The 5,340-nt window shown below is 43.0% G+C and overlaps 1 non-coding gene across 1 annotated transcript; it reads left to right on the forward strand.

Annotated features, from left to right (window-relative positions):
* The first annotated feature begins 836 nt into the window (after nt 1-836).
* On the forward strand, nt 837-910 carry Trnaa-ggc (transfer RNA alanine (anticodon GGC)). Its single transcript has one exon. It is a non-coding gene; the product is annotated as a tRNA-Ala (tRNA).
* Nucleotides 911-5,340: the final 4,430 nt, after the last annotated feature.

Genomic DNA, 5,340 nt, shown 5'->3' on the forward strand with positions numbered 1-5,340 from the left:
CAGTCACATCAATGTTTATAGCAGCTCAATTCACAATAGTTAAACTATGGACCCAACCTAGGTGCCCTTCGACAGATGAATAGATAAAGAATATGTGGTATATATACACAATGGAATATTACTCAACCTTAAAGAAGAATGAAATTTTGGCATTTGCAGGTAAATAAATGGAGCTAGAGAATATCATGCTAAGTGAAATGAGCCAATCCCCCAAACCCAAAGGCCGAATTTTTTCTCTGATAAGCAGATGCTGATCCATAGTCAGGGGTGGGTAGGGAAGAATGAAGGGACTTTGGATTATGCAGAGGGGAGTGAGGGGAATGGTAGGGTGGTGGGGATGGGAAGGACAGTAGAATGAGACAGACATTATTACCCTGTGTACATGTATGATCATACTACTGGTGTGAGTCAGGACCACGCACAACCAGAGGAATGAAAAGTTATGCGCATTCTACTGTCATGTATAACTAATTAGAACAAATGAAAAAAATTTTAAAAAGATAGATATAAGAACAATGAAAATTACCAGGGATAAAAAGAAAGGTTAACATCAATTTCATTTTGTGTAAAGTGGATTTTTTACAGAGAATATATAAATGGGTACTTTTTTAATCAGAAAAAAAAGAACCTTTCAGTATTACTGCTCCATTCTCTCTGCTTCTAAAAGATTCTCTTTCTCAGCAGCCAGGATAAAGTTCTAGCAACCTCACGAACTGGATACCTAACACCCCAAGTATTACATCATATTGTTATGCAAAAAGTATGGTATTCCAGTTACTGTCACTGTGTCATAAGTTTCTCCAAAACTTAGTAGCATAAAAGAATCATGAAGGGGGTGGGGATGTAGCTCAGTTGGTAGAGTATTTGCCTGGCAAGCACAAGGCCCTGGGTTCAATCCCCAGCACTGCAAAAAAAAAAAAAAAAGAATCATGTAATCAGCTAATGTTGGCCAGGATCATGTATGGAACCCAGTAGAGACAGCATGTCTCTGCTTTGTGATGGCTGCGGCCTCCGACGGAATCATCTGAAGGATCCTCCATGCTTTTGGCTGAAGGTTGATGCTGGTTGTTGGCCAAGAGTCTAGCTGGAGTTGTCCGGTCCGTCAGTATCCATGCATGAACTCTACATGTGATTTGGTTTCCAAAAGTGAGTGCACTGGTAAAGAGAGGGACAGAATGAAGACTGGAAAGGTGGGAGAGAGACTGAGAAATGGGGGGGTGGGTGGAGAGAGGGGCTGGAGGAGGTGAAAGAAAACCAAGGCAGCAGCTATATCACCTTTTATGACTGTCCTGTAAATCACTCAGCTTTGCTTCTAGGGCCTTCTGTTCATTAGCAGTCAATTACTGAACCCAGTGTACAGAGAAGGTGGGAGCGATGGAGCAGTGTCAACATCCATTACAAGCAGAGCATGGGATGTATTTCTCTGTGACCATCTTTGGACAATACAAGCTGACAAACATGACTGATGCCGTGTTTAACTGGCGACCTGGCTTGTCCCTGTGTGCATCTGGATACTGCTCCCTGATCTCATCAGCATAGTGAAAGGTGAAGGGACAGATTCTTGTGATCTGGAAGAGTGTGAGCCTGGAGTTATGACATCAACTCTCATCTGGAAGATATTTCAAGATGATTATTGTAGAATTTAATAGATTGTTTGAGCTTAAGCCTCTACTGATGGAAGAAAACTTGGAGGTGAAGATCTGTTTTTGTCCAATGAATATGTACACACACACACACACACACACACACACACACAATTTTAGGCTTTGCTGTGGTTTGTTATTCTCCAAAGATCTACGTGTTAAGGGTTGGTCGCCAGCCTATGGTACTATTGGTGGTGGGACCTTTAGAAAGTGGGACCTAGTGGGAGGAAGTGAGTTCACTGGGGATGTGCCCTTTTAGGGGATATTGGGACCCTTGCCTCTTTCTCTCTTGCTCTTTGCTTTCTGGCCACCACAAGGTGAACAGCTTCCTTTGCTATGTGCTCCCACCATCTTATTCTGTGCCTCACTGTAGTCTCAAAGCAGCAGGGCCAAGTGAGCATGGACTAAAATCTCTGAAACCATGAGTCGAAATAAACCTTTTTCCTTATTAAATCAATTATCTCAGGTATTTTGTTATAGTCACAGAAAGATGACTAAGAGATTTTATTCAGAGATCTTAAAGTTATATTCTGATGTATACAAATATTTACTAATTTAAAGATACAATATGGAGGACTTCAAGCTTATTTTCTTTGCATAGTTCTAGGTACCTAGGAAATTCGAGGGACATAGTGTTGCTCACACAAAATTAAATTTTATAAGATAGCAAAGAATAATACCAAAGTTTGAGTTAGTAGGATAACGTTATGTGTTAAATGTAAATTCAGAAGACATATATTGAAGTCCTATTCCTCATTAGTACAGACTAGGACTGTATTTGGAAATAGGAACGTTGCATTTGCAATTATGAGATTGGTCTGGATTAGAATGGGCCCTAAATCCAATATAAAAAGACAGACACAGAAGGACCTGATCTTGTTAGGACATGGACACACAAAAGGAATGGCATTTTACGAGGAGGTGCAGGAGGAGTGGCACAGCCAGGAATGAATGGAAGAGGCAGAGAAGGTCGTCCCCATGGACTCGAGGGGGAACATAGCTCTGCCAGTACCTTGGCCTGGAACTTTTGGCTTCCAGAACTATGAGCAATGGTTTCCATTTTTTAGACCACCTGGTCCACACTGCTTTGTTACAACAGCTGCAGAAAATGAACAGAGCTAGAAAGTCAGTCTCTAGCTTCTTCTCTTCTTTTCCTTCTGCTTGTACTGGGAATCGAACCCAGGACCTTGAGCGTGCTGAGCAAGTGCCCCACCACTGAGTGAAACCCCAGCCTTTCTAATTTCTTCTTACAATAAAAAAGGCTAATGTATTTCTAGCGTCTTGGACTTCTAAATGAAGTAGTTCTTATATCTTCTGGGAATCAAGATATTGCCACTTAACGTTTAGCAGCTACCCCTGCGACAGGCTTGTTCTCTCTCTCATTGCCGTACATATTAACTTCCTCTCAGACACCTTATTTGCATTTGAGAATGAATACAAGGGCTTCTATCCCTTTATGAAATCGTCCCCAATCTTTCCCCTCTCCTCCCCAGCCTTCCACAGCACCATATCGGTGACTCATGTCACCATTTTTTCTTGCCCTCCTGTGTCTGGTTATTTAGTTCAGTGACTTCTTCCCTTCTGGGCAAGCGGCTGAGTGGAGGGGTCAAGGCTGTTAGATCTCAGTATTTCCCACTATGCTTAAGGCTTGCCTTGTATATAGTCAGTGTCAGATGAACATTTAAATATCGGCTAAAGCGTTTTATGAGGGTTTGTGCCAGGAAGGTGTCCCAGAGCAACACTTAGTGCTATGTGGTAACTGGAAGATCAACAACTGAGCTCTTTACTACCAGAGCCATTCATTGCTTTGCCCGAAATTGCTCACGCTGTCGTCTAAGTGAATGGAGTCCCCAGGGCTCGTGATGAAGTTCTCCTTTCCCGTGTGACAGGGTCTCATCCTTCACTGCACGTCTTAGGTATGAGTCCCAGGGGAGATGCACAGAGGAACGTTAAGCACGTGGCTTGGGTGCCAGATGCCTTGGGTTCTCTGTTACCCCACCCAGATCTCCCTTCTAAAGAGCCTCCTCCGGGCGCAGGGCCCCCATGCTGCTTTGATCCCCCAAGCAATTGTGGTGGGCCACAGTGGGCCTAGGCTGCTCCTGATATTCCTTGAGCAATGTGGGGTCCTGTGCTAGCCCTCTGACACCCAGGGCCAGTCTCTCCCATCCATCTTCCTCCCCATCCCCATTGGCCTGGCTAAAGAATCTGGGAAGCAACCTTGAGCTCTTCCTCCCGGCCTTCCTTCTCCCTCTCCTTCCACAGGGTTCACCTGTGTATCAGTCTGAGGCATCTCCCCGCCCCCACCAGCCCCCACCATTGCTGCACCTTTACTCTCCGTAGGTGTTGCTCCCAATAAATCTCATGCACTTTAATCTCTCCGTGGCGTTCTCTGCTCAGAGGACACAGGTTCAAATCCTAGCTCTTTTATTTATAAATTTGAGGTATGATATCTGGCAAATAAATGGTCCCCCCCCCACATTTCCTCATTTGCAAATAGAGAGAAAGAGCAGCACCCACTTTATATGGTTGTTGTAAAGATGAGGTGCTGTCCTAAGCAGGGAGCACTAGAATGTGCTGGCGTGTAGAACCCTCTGAGTGAGCCGTAATGAGCGATTCAGAGCCCCGCTGCCATCGATGTTTGACCAGCACAGATGCGTGCTAAGCGCCAACTGGATGTAAGCATTGTTATGACTCCAACGATCAACAGAAGGTATCCCTGAATCTCTGGAGTGCGGAGGAGGTTGACTCTCCACTCTCCATGATGGATATTGCTATAGTCTTCATCTCCAGACTGACCTGAATCACTCCAGGATAAATTTCTGAGTTCCTAAGCACTTCATTATGTAAAAAAATAATGCAAAATTACATTAAATCCAAATCCAGTGCTTCTGCCTCTATTCACATCTTCCTACTTCCTTATTCCTTGGTGAAAAAGAAAAATGGCTCTCGTCTTGTTTATGACAGTTAGGAAAAGTATGTCCTCTCTAGTTCTCCTTTGCTCTAGACTAAACATTCCAGTTCTCTTAATGCCTTCCTTTTGATCCTCATTTCCAAACTATTTATCACTTCTCTCTTTTCCCTGAACGCTCTCCAGAGTTCCAGAAAGTTGACATGCATTGAAGAAAGTTCTCCAAAAGAGGCTTAAGTGATTGGAAATAGAAGCAGTAAGGACTTTGCCTGTCTTTCCCTCAAGGCCTGTGATTAATAAAAGCCAGGGGAGGTACTTTCTTTCTTTAATTTATAGCTCCACTTATTGGCGAGCAAGCCATAGACTAATAAGGAATTGGGTGGCAGGGACTGCTTTTGTGTCTGGGTATAGTTAGTGTAAAAGAAATTTAGTATGAAGAATATTCTTAATTGGAAAAAAAACTTGCATTCGCTTATGATTGCTAAGTAGCTAATTTGCAAGACAATATTATTATTTAATGTGTGCATCATCTTCTGGTTACCATCTAACAGATAAATTTCAAGGGTCGTAATTTAAATTTAAAACATGCTCTAAAGTTATGTTAACAACAAACCAACAAGGGCTGGGATGTAGCTCGGTGGTATGGCAGTGCTTAGCCTGAGTGAGGCTGTAGATTTCATTTCCAGAACCACCAAAAACAAAATAAAATAAAATAAAATAAAATAAAAGCCCTAATCCAACCCTTTAAACCTGATGTAATGCCTCCTTGCTGGCAGTGAAACTACTCTA

Source organism: Sciurus carolinensis, chromosome 7, assembly GCF_902686445.1.
Source record: "Sciurus carolinensis chromosome 7, mSciCar1.2, whole genome shotgun sequence".
Taxonomy (NCBI): domain Eukaryota; kingdom Metazoa; phylum Chordata; class Mammalia; order Rodentia; family Sciuridae; genus Sciurus; species Sciurus carolinensis.